The sequence below is a fragment of the Chamaea fasciata genome, unplaced genomic scaffold (genome assembly GCF_029207755.1).
Source record: "Chamaea fasciata isolate MVZ Bird 193981 ecotype frontalis unplaced genomic scaffold, bChaFas1.0.hap1 SCAF_7, whole genome shotgun sequence".
Lineage (NCBI taxonomy): Eukaryota > Metazoa > Chordata > Aves > Passeriformes > Sylviidae > Chamaea > Chamaea fasciata.
The window spans coordinates 43,537,010-43,553,153 of record NW_027094092.1 but is presented as its reverse complement, the minus strand read 5'-3'; the positions used below and the strand labels follow the sequence as shown (position 1 = coordinate 43,553,153).

At 34.9% G+C, this 16,144-nt stretch overlaps 1 long non-coding RNA gene across 1 annotated transcript; it reads left to right on the top strand.

Moving 5' to 3' along the window:
- The first annotated feature begins 6,034 nt into the window (after nucleotides 1-6,034).
- On the top strand, nucleotides 6,035-10,320 carry LOC136291790 (uncharacterized). Its single transcript, XR_010721724.1, has 3 exons — nucleotides 6,035-6,155; nucleotides 8,900-8,984; nucleotides 9,207-10,320. It is a non-coding gene; the product is annotated as an uncharacterized lncRNA (long non-coding RNA).
- The last annotated feature ends 5,824 nt before the right edge of the window (nucleotides 10,321-16,144 follow it).

Below are 16,144 nucleotides of genomic sequence, written 5' to 3'. Positions count from 1 at the left end.
TCAGTCCCTTCTACTCTGGGCTGAACAGACCAAGTGACCTCAGTCACTCCTCATGCAGATTCCTCTCAATGCCCATCATCATCTTTGTGGCCCTCTTTTGGACATTCTCCAATAGTTTGATTTTTTTATATTGTGGAGCCAAAAACTACACACAGTACTTGAGGTGAGGCAGCACAAATGTGGAGTAGAGCAGGACAATCTCCTCCTTCAACCAGCTAACAATGACACCAGGACACGGCTGGCTTCCAGGGCACACTGCTGACTCATATTCAACATTCTCCAGTCTGTAAATACATTCAGGATAACCCCACACCAGGTGCAAAATCTGCCACTTGTCTTTGGTAATTGCCAAGACCTCTAATTTTCTTGATATTAGGCTTAGCCGTTCTGGCAGGCTAGATCATGAACTGTTTGGGTCTTTGCTCTAATGTGGCAGTGTTATTCTTGTGATCTGTGACAAAATATTCAAGATTCCAACCAGGCTTGGTCAAAATATCTTTGTTCTGTTTCTCAGGAAGTATTGTAATCGACTTCAATTGTTGCATATAAAATTCCTTATTCATTTTGTGATGCTTTCTTCCACTTTATTTGAAGTGATTTCGTCTACAGCTTTTCTCCTCTTTTTTATCAGTTTTTTTTAATCAGCTTTTTCTCAGATAATCCAATACAGCTAAATTATTGATGACTTTATCTTTCTGATTCATTCTCTGAAATAGAGCAGAAAACAGTAGTGTTCAAGTAAATTTACTGTGATAAGCTTAGTTTTGAAAGGTTGCAGAGCTCTCCTGCAACTCTATTTCAAGTATTAAGACAAATCACTGATTAACATTAAGTGACTGTTGAAAATGCAGAAAATACCTGTACCAGGCATACAAAAAAGGAAAAACTGGAAAGTATTGACAAATTGCACAGCCAGAGCTCAACTGAAAAGTTATTCTCAGATATCTGAAATTCCCACATAAGTTTTATTAAATTATTGCTTCACTTATATTTTTAAATCATTAGGGTTGAAAAAGACAGTCCCACACCTAAGACACTTTGCCTGCCTGTTTGTTTTTTTTATTGACGTCTGCTTTTCTCAAGGACTTCCCTCTTTTAAAAGATAGACTGACCCAGGATTTCTGTAGGCAGATTATAGAGTACATTTGCCTTCATGACTGTGAACATCTAAGTAATGGCCACATATTTTTTTTTTTTTTAGATGGGACCATTTTCTTTATATATGTCATTTTTAGAAAGATTAGAAATTGTTCTCTGAAAACAGAGGCAGAACATCTAGCCAAGTAAGTTAGTTGGTGGATGGTATGAAGGATGATGAATCTTCAAGGATTTTTCATCTTGGACTTCTCAGTCTGTGTCCATGGCAGCAAAACAGGGTAAGTCCTTACAGGAATCTCATTTACTCAGTGCTCTATTAATGGCTACCTCTAAGTGGCAAAATACTTGTTGTCTTGAAATACAACATGTTATACTTCCAAGAGAGAATCCTTTGTAGCACTAATAAAAAGCTACATAAATGCACAAAGGCATTAAGATACTTTAAAAATTCACCTGAGAAAGAGCAAGAGAAATGAGTGAGCCCAGAGACAATTTTCCATGAAACAGAAGAAGGCTTCATTTAAGAACTGAAGCTTAGCCAATGCCACACAAGGAGCCCATTACCGCCCTTCCGAGTGGTTTGCGCAAGAAGAAGCATCCTTCATTTCATAGAATATTCTTAGCTGGAGGGGACCCACAAAGATCACAGAGTACCACCCAAATCGACCACAACTTTGGTATTGTTAGCACCATACTGTAATCAATTGGGCTAATGTCAGGGTATTTAGTCCTTTCTTATACATTACTTAACATTTATCAAGTAATTGTGAACATCCTGTTGCCTTTGCCATCACAGTTGTGCCTGTGATGCTACTTTCTTCAGAGGTGAAGACACAATACCAGCTATAAATCAATGCCCAGTGTCAGAAAAAAAGCCGCACAAACCAATCGGCTGAAATTCATTTAGAAATTCACTGGCACCTTCTAAGTTGTTACAGCTGCCTAAGTCAGTGCAGTTGAGTCCATTACGGCCTGTGATGGCCCATCAGTAGAGAAGAGCACCTTCAGACTAGCAAATGTGCTTCCCTAGCAGGGCAGTTCTCACAGCTGAGTTCACTTGCATAAGGACAAAGAAGCAGTTCCTACAGGTTGCAGGGTTTGCCTCTATGTGCATTAACCTTTTTATGTATTTGAATTTACTTGGTGGTTTTTGTTGTTGTTGTTGTTGTTTGGGTTTTTGTTTGTTTTGGTTTTTTGTTTTGTTTTGGTGGGTTTTTTGTTTTTGTTTGGTTTTTTTTAAACTATTTCCTTACTTTGTCTTTTTTTGCATTATTTCCCCATTAATGTTTGACTGTTTACCTACATTTAGGTACACATACATAACAAGCTCCCATGGCTCCAATCTGCACAAAAAGGTTAAAATTTTAAAGATGTTCTTTCTTTGCTCATGACAAGATTTTGAGTTTAAATCTGTTTCAGGTTTAAGTGTTTGGGAGCGGTAAATAGTAAACATTTCTGAATGCTTACTATCTTCCCCCCATAACCCCCTACCCTCCTTCCCAAGAAAAAGAAAAAAAGTATAAGGATGTCCAGTACTCAATTTTATCTTCTTCCTCGATATTTTTGGGTAATATTGATATATGATGAAATCAATGTAAATGGCTCAGGAATAATATTAAGATGCAAATGGGGAAAATATTTCAAGCTGTAACACTCAGTCCATAACAGTTTTTGAAGTAAGGGAGTTAGGTCAAGGAGCTAAAACTTTTAAAGATTGCTCCCCAAAAATTTATCAAATTGTTTATTTGTCAATGCAGAAGTGCATATACTATATTCAGCCTGAAAGAGGTGATTGACTTTTCTTGATTCTGAGGGCATAATGAATGAAGAGTTGAATTATGTTTTTGTATCAATATTTTTTATATTATGTTTCTACCTCAAAAGGTATGCTTCAGGGTCTCCCAAACAAACTGCCAGGTAAAATAAGGATTTTCCTTCCTGACTACCAGCACCCTCCCACATGCAAATCTAAAGTGGGGAAAATGTGAAGAGGAAAATTGTCTTTTGAAGTACTAGAGTTTTCTACAGTTAAACCCAGAAGAAACCATGTTAACGATACCAGCAGAATTATAGTTCTGTTGTTTTATAGATTTTTTTTTTTTTTAGCTTTAAATGAGAGTATCAGAAAGACATTAAGAAACAAATTTTATCCAGTTCAAGTTGTCAAGAAAATAGGATATGTTTTCATTTTGTGATTTGGCTTTCTCCCTATCATAGAATGTAATCTATTTTTGAAGGAATTAATAACAAGGAAGATGTTTTGAGTCTTCTAGTTTATGCTATAAAACTAGAATTTTCTCCATAAAGAATGAAGGAAATCCTTGGTGGCCTAGGGGAGGAAATTTCCAATGAGCCTGGATGGGAAACCCTAGCAGCAATAGAATTCCAAGTTTTCTTGATGCATCATTTAGAAATGTAATGTCTAAAATAGCATGGTGACTAGGGGAAGTTACTTGTGTGAAGTAACAATAAGTGTTACACACATGTTTGTCTCAGACTCAAACACTTCAAAACATTTTACGAATGTTAACCTCTGCTAAAACTGCCTGATGTTATCCACTGTGCTTCAGAGTAAAAGTTCACCTTTCCTGGGTTACATGGTAACAAGCAGCATCCCACTGTTTCAATACTCTTCAAATGATTGGATGCAATAATGGTGGTTTTGTTTCTTCCTCATTGTGTGGTTTATCAACATGAACCAAGTAGCAGAGGCAAGGTGATGGAGTAGATGAACCTTAATGCTCTTCATGTTCATAAGAATCACTTTCAGCAGAGATTCTTTTGTAAGGATTACTTACTCTTTCAATCTAATGTGTGACAAATGGCATAAACATACCCATACATATTTATTGTTCAAAATAAAGATATTGGTGGTTTTTAACAGTATTGAAGCTCTTGCAACAACAGACTCCCTTAAGTGTTGAACTGGAATCTCAAAAAATAAATAATGTGTTATTTTATTGGAAAATTTGGATTTAACTATCAGTATAGAGCTACATTTATCAGGAATATTGTAAAGCTTTTAGATACCTAAACTTATCTCAGTTAATTTTGATTCTCTCAGAAAGAGTTGCTTAAATAGCTTGTGCCTATTCACACAGAGGAGCAGCCAGTGATAACTACAATTAAGCCTGTTCTAGTAACATGCAGATACTTATGACAAAGCTTGTGTAAAAACAAAGCTGAAAATGAAAATAATTAATTGCATAGAGCTTGAAAGATTTACTGTGAATTCTTCTCTTTGTGCCAAACAGCTACTAAAATTCCTGGATGCAGTCCTTAGTTATCTGCAAGCTGTTCTGGTGGTTTCCAAATGTTTGTGATTCCCAGATAGGTTTCTAATGTGAAAAATAATGAAGTCCAGTGAAATTGTTACTTTTTTAAAATGCCAGGTTCGAAATAACCCAGAATCCTCTTTGCTCATTATGTTACACCTCCATTCCCAAACCTACAAGCAGTATGACTTTGTAAATATATTTTCCCCGACACTTTTTTTTTCACTTCAACAGTTGTTTTAGTTTTGAAAAATATTGATGTTAACTCTCCAGTCTCTGTATTTCAGTACCTCAAACTACTATAATTTGGTGTTTCTTTTCAGTTCTCAGCTTTGTAAGTATTATTCTGTTCTTTCTATGGGAACTTGTACAAAACTTTAGTCACAGAATGAAGTCCACTTTATATGTGCACGTAGTGGTTGGCATTACAGTCAAGAAAACTAAGCCAGTAAAAGTAGAATTAAAAAACCTTCAATAATACATTATTATCTTTGAATTTTATTGGAATGAGTTTATATCCATGTTTCAATTTTTTTTAACTGAACTTCAGAATGATTCTGAAATCTTAAAATAAAACTTTTATAAACTTTCTGTATTGTATGGTGCTTCTTCCTGCCTGAGACAGTTCCCATAAAACAGTAAATATTTTAATGACTGGATAATTGGAAGATAAGTATTCATGAAAGGTTGCTTGTCATCAAAACTGTATTGTTAGTACAATACAGTTAAGTTTATTCACAAATCTCTGCAAGACACTCAAGTTCTGAACCATGGAACTATTTATATTTTCGAGTTGCACTATTACCAATTTGATGGTGTTTATTAGAAACAATGATATATGGAAAAACCTAAATCATTTGCTAAATCTGAAAATGGGGCTGTTTCCAACAAAAAAGTAATTTTCATCTGACCAAATTTTTCATTGCTGTAACAATTTACTGCAGCATTGATTGTGAATAATAGACTGGTTTTCTCAGATTCTGTGCTAAATTGGGAAAAAACTTTGGCTTAAATTAATCTCTCTAGTCAAATTATTATGTGTCTCCAGACCCATTTCGTGTGGCAAACTAAGCAAAAGAATTATGAAAGAATACTCTGATGCTCTGGTCTTTCTTTTCAGCTGTGTTATAGTACACCAAAAAAAGACTTTAGATAATGATTTACAAATGAAGTGCCTGCTATTTATGATAACCTAGCATAATTAACCATTGTAGTTAAAACATTACACAGTAAAATGCAGAAAAGAGCTTCAATAACAGGTGTAAGTCCAAATGACCAAGACTCTTAAAGATCATCTTCAGTCAGGGTTGCTTTTTATTTTTAGAACAGAAGATACATGTCTGTGTCTGTTTCATGAATGCACCAAAGCAGTTCTTTTACTGGAAAAAAAATCATCCTAAAGAAAATGGAATTACTGAAAATGCCATAAATTATTCAAACTTTCATTTAAAACTTAAACTAGTCACAAGCCAATTAGTTTGAACAGCCAATGAGAAACAAAACCCTTTATTTTATCACTTTAAGCATTACAAAGTTCCCAATGAACAGCCAGTTATCATTAAAATATCAGCCAAAACATGTAACAGCTGGAGCTCATTTCACACTAACATTAGTCAAGCATTTTGCTTAAAGCAGTTTCCTAAACTCCCTAATAGCAGAGGTATGGGCAGATAACAACTTAGGTCATGACTTAGGTGTTTATGTCTTTCCAGTGATTACAGAGGAAAGCAAATAGGCAAAGTAACTCAGACAAGGTGTTTAAATTTTGATGGTTAATGCAAGGTAAGATGAATCCTTTTTCCATTTTCTACTTTTTTTTCCCAGATATTTCTTTCTAAGAAACTTACTACATTAGATCTGACTTTGTACTTCCTATGTTTTTGAGGTATTGGCACAGTGATGCACTGTCTTATGCTTGCCTTCAGCAGAATATAAATCATTTCACAAAACAGTCTAGAATAAGATGCTGGAGTAGCTATTCCCAGTGGAGTTGTATCAGTTTCAAATATCAAGAGGTTTTTTAGTATTAAACTCATTAAGAAACATAATAGCCATTCCAGGATAAGCCAAGAAGCATGGTAAAAAAGTCTTCTCAAAGCCAAATTAGCTAATGCCTGAATTAAGAGTTATAGAGCACTCTCAGCGTGGTACTAATTAGTGCTGCCTAAATCACCCACATACATCTTTTGTAATTTTAACTGATGCTACACTTGCAAGAATTACAGTTCCTTCAAAGCTACTTGAATGGTGTCTATTCTACATTTTGCAGTACAGAAATGCCCACAGGCACACATATTAGAATCTGGATTGAACCTATGAGAGGGGTGAGTGCAGAAGCTTTCTACTGAACTAAGGAAGTTCTTTCTTCAGTTTCTATTCTGAAAGGCTGTGCAGCCTTGCTATGCTGTTCTGACACTTGGAGATCCTTCTGCTTGGAAAACACACTGTTTACATTTAATCCCTTCCAGAGTTTTTCCCAGACTGAGGTACTGCAACACTTCAGATGCCCTCAGGGATCTCCAACCCTAATTATTTACATGAGTGAGATTTTAAGACCCTAAAAAAGATTTTACATCTCTAAGGAAACTATATTGTAAAGGTTTTAATGCAGTGCTGAGAGACTTCAAAAGAATTCCCACCAAGTGAGACTTGTCTCGGTCAAACTAAAGTGGAAAAAGCTGGAATTTTAACTTTAACTCAGGGAGCTCTTGCTTTTGCCTATTTTTGCCTGGATCTTTAATTTTACTTGTATCTTGTAATTTAGTATTTCATTTAGGCTCCAAGAAATGAAAAGCACTTAGATCTGAAATCTCATCACCATATCCAATAAAATGCTATTAAATTCTGAATATTTCAAATATCAAATAGTTTAGGAGACTTATGTGCTTTTAAATATTTAAATGTGAATAGGTAAAAAAAAAATTTTGAAGTTTAAGGCAAACTCTCATACTGTATTATTTTCCATGTCTAACTCTTAATCAGTCTGTTCTTTTTTTCCAAAATATTTCATTTTGGCTATTGTATAGATATTAACCTATAGTTCTGAAACTTGTTTGAGAAATTAATTTGTTTATTAAGCTTCTTTGGAGTGGGATAACCTGGGAGTAAACCATTTGCAATTTGCCCAAAGTATATTTTAAAAGATAACTCTAAATAAAATCTGAACAAGTTGCATCAACTGTAAAATTAGTAAAATCACTTAGGTCATGGGAATAATGACTACATATGTGAATTCAACTTAACCAAGTGTACTTGTTCTAATTCAAAGTTGGTTGCAAAGAAAAATGAAGCTCCTCAGTGGAAAAAAAAAGTCAAAACCTGACATTAGTATGCAAGTAACAACATAATCAGACTAGGTTTTAAAATTTTTTTAAGTATTGAGAAAAAAAAAAAAAAAAAGCTGATCAAATACTTTTGTAAATAAAAAAATGGCAGGGTCCAACACCAAAACATTTTTCTAAGTAGCTGTATTCAAGACCTACCTTCCCAGATCTGAATCTGAACTAATCTGTAAGAAACCCCACAAACAAACCCCCAACCAGCCAATGAACCAGAACCCCACAACCCACACACACACAAAACAAACAAAACAAAACAAACAAAAAACCCAGACTGATAAGCAAAACAAACAAACAAAAGAACTAAAAAACCAAGAAAATACGAAGCAAATCAAAGCATCCTTTTCAAGGCTATGTAAATACACCTTTGATGTCAACTGTCTTGCTAAAATTGCTCATTCTAGGTCTGCAGACAAAATATGTACCTCAGAGTCATTGAGATAAGTATCTATAGATATCAAAAGTGAAGAATAGATGTTTGAGAACAGGAAATCCCCACTTATATTGAAGCAGTACATGTATAAAAATACTGTTAGCACTTTTTGAAGTCCATAAAAGGTTATAGTGCTCCCTCTGTAATGTCAGTCTGGGAATTTCATGGATAAATGGGGGAAAACAACTTGGTGATTAAATTAGTGCCAAGAGGACTAACAACATGAGTAGGTAGGCTGCAGTGTGCTGTGTAAGAAATACCTAGGTACTTCAGTTTACTCATCTTAAAGTGACATGCATTATTAATTCTTATTCTCTGGACAGTTTATAAAGGTGATTTAACAATCTTGCCTTGCTATGCATCATAATTTTTACTTTACCAAATCACTGAATTAAATATAACAGGGACAAAACAATTAATTTTTATGTATGTTCTCATTGTGTCTGCCAAATACTATTCCAGAAAGTTTCACTGTATCTAACCAGACTGAGATTCCCTACAATGGGTTTGTTTGGATAGTCACACAAAAACTTTCAAAGGTCACCATTATCTTTCCACCTATTTTTACTGTAATTTTCCCCTGTTAATTTGGTAGAGGTTTTATTTTTAAAAGTACGTTTTCATTCCCTTTCTTTAAGAAAGGAATAAGTTTTCCACAGTAAACCAGGAAAAGAACAGAGATTATCCTTCATGGCTATTTTTTTCCTTTTTTTCTTTTTTCTTTTTTTTTTTCTTTTTTTTTTTTTTCCCTTAAGTAACAAGAGAAAGAAGATTTAGTTAACAGAGGGTAATGTCAGCACCATATCAGTGGAGATGTTCCCAGAGATATCAAAGCTGAAGGTGGGTAGCACAGTCTGGAGAGACTCATTGCTTTGTGTGAATGCATGGCACGGATAAATCAGAGCCACTTACCAATCAGGAATATTACATGCCAGCTTTTGTTACTCACAGATTATAAGATTTCAATGCCTCTGAACCTGTATTTTTAGTAATTTTTAGTCATTTTATGATTTCTGCATAAAGATATTTACTTCTATTCCATTTGTCTTTCTTTTTTTGTAGAAATTATATATAGTGGATCAGAGGAGAGTAGGCAGTTTTAATACTGCCTCAGATGATACATCTATTAGTGATGTAATGAAACAGCAGTCATGTGAAGCATCTCAAAGAACATCATGGCCATGTCCACTACTCTACAAGGTTTTCTAATTGTCCTTCTCATAGTCTTGAGTGAACCTTTTAGATTCTATACGGACAATAGTATAATGATGGTTTCTACTTCTATTCAGCACTGTTTAAAAACCAAGGTAGCAAAATTTCAATGTAACAAAAATGTAATTGTTTTTTTATTGAAGAAAAATCAGTTACTGCCTGTGTGATGTTAATTCTCCAGATAAAAAGTCACAATAAAATGACATTCCATGAAGATAATTATACAGCTTATTCTGACAAAAGAGTTTCAACAACAGGCTCTTCAACTGTACAATCTTACTGGTATTCAGGCAAGCCCAGCCTTTCAGTCAATAGACTAGTCAGGATTTTGTAATGCAAGTAACTTTTGCAGACTGTCAGTAAAACTCTTCTCAAGCAAGTGTAAACAGTTTCTCATTCCTTGTTTTCTCTTGCAAGCGTCACTTTGAGCAACAGTAGAGGGAATTCCAAGTTTCTTTCAGGCTTTAGAAAATGAAGTAAATGAGAGTGGATTTCACTTTATTTCATTTTTGTTATCTAAAAGTGAGATACCTATTCTGACTGTGATAACATAATCTTCCTGAGCAATCAGTGGTAGCTGATAAACTTTTCCATGGGTTTACCCATGCTATCCTGGAAAAGAGTCTATGAAAACCTTCCTCTTATAAAGTCATGCCAAAATCTTAGTTCAATCGGCTTGAAGAATAAATTTGTACTTGTGTTTGAATTTCATTCATCTTTAATTATGTTTCAGTAACCTTTGGTGCTTATTTATGTTCCTGAATAAGAAATAATACCTTCTTTAGGCAGTATTAAAAAAAAAAAAAAAAAACCAAAACAAAAAACCCAAAAAAAACCCCCATGGTGTACATAATACAGTTTAACCACTGACAATAATTTCCCAAAATGCTACACTCCTTTCATGCCCAGTAAAATATGCGTTAAATTTCATGTACTTCATTAAAAATTAACAAGAGTGTAACTTTGTTCTTTTCTTCTGAAAACTGTTTTTTACACAATGCAGATTCTTTTACTTATAATCTCTTTCAGAGCAGGCACTTCAGGATACATGCAAAACATGCTATTCCAGAGGGGCATATGTCCTGCTTTCCTCAAACCTCCCTTATGAAAACAACACTGAATAATAGATACAGGTTTTCATTAGCGGGTCAAACCACATTAATGACACCACTGTCTTCTCTGCATTTAACCCAGAAATAGCAGCACTGGGAAGAGAATCATTTTGACTAAGGCTAGTCAGTTCAGTGACAGAACAAAAAAATATGCTTTACCTGAATCTCATTCCGAGTTTCTAAACTAGGCTGTTTCCAAACTAATGGTTTAGGAAAAGGAACACGTAGAACATTCAGAGATACCATTTGATTGTCCGTCTTACTTTTATATATTTCTTTAGAGAATAGTGGGTTTTTGGGGGTTTCTTTGTTTGTTTGTGTGTTTGGTTTTTTGTTTGTTTGTTTTCTGAAATAATCACATGCAAACAGAGATGTGAAGTCAGTGAGGAGAGAAATATATTTGCAGCTTCTGCAAGGACATATCCTGAACAGTTCCCTGAATGGGACTTTTTTGAAAGGTTTGCCTCTTGCCTTAAGAACTGCTGTTATGTCATAGAAAATATTGAGGAAGAGGCTACAGGAGATGTAAGAAGATTTTTAAGTCATTATCTCATGTATATCGACTGTTTTTTCTGTAATTCTAAGAACTTTTGGGGGTTCTTTCCTCATAAGGAATGCATACTTTCCCAGTGTGTTTGAGTTTATTGTTTGGGGGGTGGTTGTTTTGTTGGTTGGGTTTTTTTTTTTCTTTTTTTTTCTTTATTTTTCCTTAATAATGAATGATCTGTAGAGATTTTGATTGCTCTTCAGATTTATTTCATACCTAAAGGTTTATACCCTCATTCTCTCCAGTCTGTACTGGTATTATACTTCAGTATTTCTGTTCACTGAATGTTCAGAACACAGAATTAGTATTTGGATGAAATTCAAAAGGATGGTCTTACAGAGCCTTTTTCAAGGCTTTTCCCAAAATTTGTGGCCACAATCATGGAGAAAAGGCGTATAGAAAGGGTGTATAGAAATGCCAGGCACAAAGAAAAAAAAAAAAAATATATATATATAAATAAATTATGCAGTATTTAATTGCAATGTGATGTAGACACAACAGAAGCTGAAAAAAAATTTCCAAGTTTCTGTTAAACTGGTATGTCCTAATGTTGTGTCTTTAACCTTACAGTTCCAAAGCATCTTTTAAAAATAATTTATTTCACAAAGAGTTTCCTTACAATTCTGTGCACAAAGTAACAAAAATAAACTCTGGCTTCCACTTCTTTAATAATATTTCAGCTGTGAATTTAGGTTTAAACAATGTACTTTCAATACTTCAGCATTTCACCAGCAGAAGTTGAAGTGAATGGCTGTAACTGAGTCAATGGAAGACTTCATTTCATATGCATCAATTCCACATACTGTGTTGAAAGGTATTTTTTCATACAGTTCACTTTCTTAGAAGAATCTTTCCGTATGTTTAATCAAAGGATGGAGGTGGTGTTTTCCCAGATCTTACAAAAGATTTACCAAACGTTGTGCAACTTCACATCTCCTGGGAACTTTCAGACTTCCCATATATCTCTAGGTAATTATCTGTCCATGTTTCTTTTTTCTTTATAAGGCATTTAAGTTTAAATGCTTCTATTATTGACTTTATTTATATGTTCCTAATTTTTTTAATAATTAAGCATCTGAGAGCTGTGGTTTATATGGGTAATTTCTTCGAAAAACAAAGCACAGTTTGAAATAAAGGGAAATTCTCTAACCTGATGACTTTTCTTGGAAAGTGCTTGAAATGTAGTGTAACAGAGATGCTACCACTTCTCAAAGAATCCCATTAATCTTTTACAATTAGAAGTGTTGGGAAGCTAAATGCAGTTGTCATTTTCATCTGTTTCTATAATAATTCTTTTCACCTCAAAGCGCTTCACAAGCTGGGCCTACTTCCCTCATCACAGAAAACATCTTCAGTTTAAAAAAATCAACTGCTGTTTTAAACAAATAGAAACACCAGAGATACCTGAAGATAGAACTTAAAATAACTTCTTTTTAAAAGGACAGAAGAAATTTTTTGATACTTTTGCAACAGAAAAAAAGGATATTCCTTTGTAAATGATAAGTGATGTGAAACAATATGCTAAGTATCAGTATCTTTCAATTATTTCCTATAAACTAGAAAGCAGTGATAGGTGTGTCCTCTCCACCATTTATTAATTAGTATGATAGCAAAGCTGTTCTATGTCTAGATGAGCTGTATTATTCTTTTATATGGATTAACATATAATGCTGCAAAATGACCACCAAAGAGAAAAAAAAAATCTGAGCTAAGAGTTCTACATGTTTCAAGGATTTTCACCTCCAGCTGTATGAGGAAGAGAACTGCTCTGATTCAAATTCTCGTTATCAAAGAGGGGATAGTGTGCTAGAAAGGTAATATGCCTTCTTCACTACAGTTGCCACATTAAGACAATATAAATTAAACCATTAAAGCCAAGCTTTCAGGATGGTATTTGCCCTGCAGTAGGTCAGCAAGAGGCCGACATCTTTTAAATGATCTTTTGCTGCAAACTAGTTGGATTTACAATAGTTATTAGGGAGAGGACTACATCACTACTCCATATGATTTAGTTGTAAACATTCATAAAGATTTTCAACCTAATTGCTTTTTTGTGATATCTAGGAGAAGAAATTAGTTCCTGACTAGAGAAACCTATCTGGGCTTTTTTTTTTCTGATTTTGGTTTTGGTTTTTTAAGTCAATTCTGCATATTTTGTACTTATAGAAAGTGCTGTCATCACTCATTTCACAGCAGTTCCCATGGAAACTCTGTTGCATTTCTTTGTGTTTCTGTTTTGGTTTTTTATTTGATGCAGTAACAGCTGGTGGTCATTGTGCAAGTTAAATTCAATGAAGAGTTCATTGATTTTACTGCCCTCATAGTCTCTTTGTCTCTCAAACATTGACCTTCTCTCCATATATTGGCTAAGAAGTACATCATACTAGAGGACATCTGTATACCCCCTATGCATTCACTTATGCCATATGAGCAGGATACACAAAGGAATATTAAATTACTGGTGGGACATGTGGAAATAAACTGAGCATTGAAAATGGCATTATGAAAAGGGTACCTAAGAAAAAGGTATGGACTTAGCATATGGCCAAGAATAAATAAATCAGTTTGGGTGCAACATGAACTTCAACCAATGCTCAGATACAAGATTAATTCAAACAATATTATAAAACATTGTTTCAGTTACCATGGACAAAACAGTCTTGATACCAGGAATATCACTTCCTTTAATGTCTTCACAACTAACATGCATTTTTAGTTATGGTCTCAGATATTGAAAAAGGAAAGAAAACAATCAGCTAGGAAAAACCCTACCTTTTCTGCTCGTTTCTCAGGTTTTCTCCAGTCCATCACATTCCTTTCCCCTTTTCCAGTCTGAATTTCCCTTGCTTTTGTAGCACAATATATGCAATCCTTCCCTCTCCTTTTGGAGAGGCTATGGGCAAGGCAAGAGTTTGAGGTCAGTGCACAGCTGTTTCTCCCTGCTGCCCTTTGCATCTTACTCTTTTTCTCCACTGCTTCTCACTTCTTAATTATTTCCTGTGCTCCAGTGGAGCATTCATGGGCTGCTGTACACTTCAGGGTTATCCTGCCCTGGTAGGGGTCCCTTCATGGGCCTCAGTCCCTCTGGGGTTGTCACTACCCCAGTGCCTCCACAGGCTGCATTCTCTGTAGGTCTGTTTCTGCCCCTCTGTGAGTTCATTCCTGGGCCCAGTCAATCAGGGCTATCTCTGACCCAGCATGGGTTCCCATGGACAAAGCCTCCTCTGCCAAACCCCAAGTGCTTCCAGGAGTGCGTTTCCAGCGTGTCTCCATCAATGTCCCCTTAAACATTCCTCTTCCATTTCATTTCTGCAGACAGGCCTCTTCACATTTCTCCACACATGTCCAGTTTTTAGTCTTCCAGTGTCTTCTCTCACATCTCCTACTGCATCCCCCTTTGTGTGGCCTCATGTACATCCTGCACTGTCTGCCACCCTTTCACACACATTTCCGAACCAGTGTGCTGTGCACTTCTCTGGCAGGTTGATTTTGCTGCATCCAGTGGGACAATCTGTGTCACTGGAATTCCCATGCTTTCTAAATTAATTTATGGTATTTTTTGTCCCTTTTCAGATGCTCTCTTAGAAATACGACATTCAATTGGCAAAACAGCAGAAGATCTTGAGATTTGGAAATCAGCAGAAGTCTGGGCATTTCTAAGTCATAACCATGCCAGACTAAATAAAACTCATCATGAATCAAACTTCTTTTTTTATACGCATAGTCAATATTGTTTCCAGATGCCTTCTACAATCTCCTGTAACATCTCTAAAATAACATCTTGCAGTATTCTCTGCTAAACCTAGCCCTCATCTTCTCCCCTTCTCAACTCAGAGGTAGAACTAGAGTAGATAGAGCAGGCTGCAAAGATTAGGGTTCCTTATTTTGAACAATTATGAATTAATTTATTTATGATTCAGAGTTTTTTTCTGTGATTTTGACACATATCTGTGCACATGGATTGGCTCAAAGTATAATGTGTAAGGAAATGCCCGTAATAACCTGGAGAAACTGACAAATAAATGCTGTTTGGTGCCAAAATGCTGTTTTGGCCAGAGAGGATTTTGCACGACATCGCCCAAGCTACAAAAGCAGTGGAAATTTTCCTTTATGTAAAATTATATAAACTTTCATTTGCTAATCCCCCACTGACTTTATCAATCACCCAAATAGTGGTTACAATAACTTCTCTTTTGTTCTTGGTCTAATTATGCTATTTTGAATCCCACTGTTAAATATTTTAGGCAAATTTAAGGCACCTTTCTATCTCTTTTCCCTCACACCCTTCTTTCCTGCAGATTAAAACCAAAGCAAAAAATCTGTGGGAACAAGAAGAGCTAGGAAATTTTATTAGGCATGTAATAACTTCTTTACAGGCATCATGACACTCAAGGGGAATGAACTCATGACCTTTTACTCTGCTTATTAAAGGAACACCTTTATTACTGGCTGTAATATCAGACAGTAAAGTAAGGATATAAATTCTATACACAGAGAGATAATACCAGGTCCTATATTCACAGAAGACTAGATTAAGCTGAGGGTGACATTAGTTACTGGAGTAAGGTCTGAAGATCTTTTACAGAAAAAAGAGTGTACTTTCACTCTCTCCCCTCTTGCATATACATACACATATTCCACAACAGGCGGAAACTACTGGTGGCTTTTCATTTCCATGCTCACAATTTATTTACTGTGTCTCTGACTGATTCAGCTAAATATATTATTAAAATTATAATAATACTCATCATAACAACTGCTTAATTATAGTCAACTAATTTTTTACAAAGGTATTTTTATTGACTATGAGAATCAATCAGAAAAGATACTTTCTTTCTCTCTAAATTTTACTTGGTTTCTAAAATTACTAGGATTACATGAATAACATATACTATGAAAGGAAAATTTTAAAATTATGTATATAAACTGAAAAAAAGCTGAGGTTTAATTTGTTGTTAAGGATGTTTTATTCTTTTAAGAGAATCTTTCAAGGGGCAATTTTAAATACAGTTTTACTGTGTTGGAAACAAAAACAAGTTTATTCTATTTCCTGTACAGGGAAACAGGCCACTCACATGCTAAATAACAGGACCATTGCTACCATGAATGTTTTTTTTTTTTTCAATTAT